Below are 1,785 nucleotides of genomic sequence, written 5' to 3'. Positions count from 1 at the left end.
TGTTGTAATGATGAATTAATTGGGGGATAATGTTTTTTTTCTATTTATTGTGTCTTTTTTTATTTGTATTTTATCGCGTGTGTATGTTTTTTTATGTATTGCCTTTATATTTATTAGTTGGTTTATTTCGTGCAGTCTCAATAAGGAATTGTATTGAATAATTTCAAGGGAAAAATTGTTCCGGGGCCGGGTATCGATCCCGGGACCTCTGGTTGAACGTACCAGCGCTCTACCACTGAGCTACCCGGGGACTCCACCCGACACCCTCTCAACTTTTCCCTTTATATCCACACAACTCGCGTGGGCTCACGAAACGCCAGAGACCCACAACGAGTGCACACAATCTCTCCCGGGTAGCTCAGTGGTAGAGCGCTGGTACATTCAACCAGAGGTCCCGGGATCGATACCCGGCCCCGGAACAATTTTTCCCTTGAAATTATTCAAATCTGCTTTACAGGGAGCTTCACCTGAAAGACTAGATTTGAATAATATATACGTCACTGTGTACGTTAACAGAAAACCACAATTCCAAGTCACACAGAGATTATGTGCACTCGTTGTGGGTCTCTGGCGTTTCGTGAGGCCACGCGAGTTGAGTGGCTATAAAGGGAAAAGTTGAGACGGTGTCGGGTGGAGTTCCCGGGTAGCTCAGTGGTAGAGCGCTGGTACGTTCAACCAGAGGTCCCGGGATCGATACCCGGCCCCGGAACAATTTTTCCCTTGTAACTATTCAAATCTGCTTTACAGGGAGCTTCACCTGAAAGACTAGATTTGCATAAGGAATTGTATTGTATATATATATATATATATATATATATATATATATATATATATATGTATCACTGTGTTTTTTCTCTCTCTCTTTTCATATCTTACATTTATTTTATTTTTATTATTTTTGTGAAATTTGGTTTGAATTTAGATTAGTTGTAATTGTGATAATTAATGATTACGGTAGTAATAATAATAACTGTTGTTTTACTATTTTATTATTAGTTGATATTATTTTCGTTTTGAAGATTCAAACTGTGCATAGTTATAGCACGAATGGCCGTACACGCTCGTGCGAAGGATCTTGTGTACATGAGTTTGTATAATTTATTATGCATGAATAAATGCACTCATCTATCTATCTATATCTTTAGCAAATTAAATTTGACATCATTCGTACTAATTTTTGTGTCCAAAACACTGTCAGTAATTTTGTATATTATTGGATATGTGTTTCTGTAGCACTACGAAAGAGAACTGATTTAGAACGGACCATTTGTTACATTGAAGCGGAATATATGAACATTTAACGTTTAACATGATAAATTACGACAAAATTTAGGATACATTTTAAAAGAAATTGTAGTAACTTATAGGCCATTAGGTATTTCGTGCAACTTACCTGTGCATTAGGGGAAGAAGAATGTGAACTGAGAAGCTTCCCTCCCTCCCTACACTCCTACCCGTAGTAAGCGAGCTCACTTACCCCCACCATAAGGTTATTACTATATGCTACGGCGCAAGCAAGCATTTTGTTTCACGAGATAACGAATGACCTATACTCCCTGTACAACTTACATCTTTGACGGTTTTCTCTCACACGCCGCGATGACCAATCACACCACGGCATCCGCAAAGTGCAATGGGATAAACAGCAGTTCGTAAACTTACCCGTGTACTTGGCGTACCTACTCAAACAAATAATGAATGAGGCAAATCGGAGACCCCACATATCCACTGTTTTGAATATTCATATTCTTAGTGTTTTCTGTTCTTTTGACGTAAGCTCGTCGT

General features: G+C 38.7%; 1 non-coding gene across 1 annotated transcript; it reads left to right on the top strand.

The window, feature by feature from the left end:
- Nucleotides 1-347: 347 nt before the first annotated feature.
- Nucleotides 348-419, top strand: TRNAN-AUU (transfer RNA asparagine (anticodon AUU)). Its single transcript has one exon. It is a non-coding gene; the product is annotated as a tRNA-Asn (tRNA).
- Nucleotides 420-1,785: the final 1,366 nt, after the last annotated feature.

The sequence above is a fragment of the Periplaneta americana genome, chromosome 13 (genome assembly GCF_040183065.1).
Source record: "Periplaneta americana isolate PAMFEO1 chromosome 13, P.americana_PAMFEO1_priV1, whole genome shotgun sequence".
NCBI classification, from domain to species: Eukaryota; Metazoa; Arthropoda; class Insecta; order Blattodea; family Blattidae; genus Periplaneta; species Periplaneta americana.
This window is presented reverse-complemented; position numbering and strand designations above follow the sequence as displayed.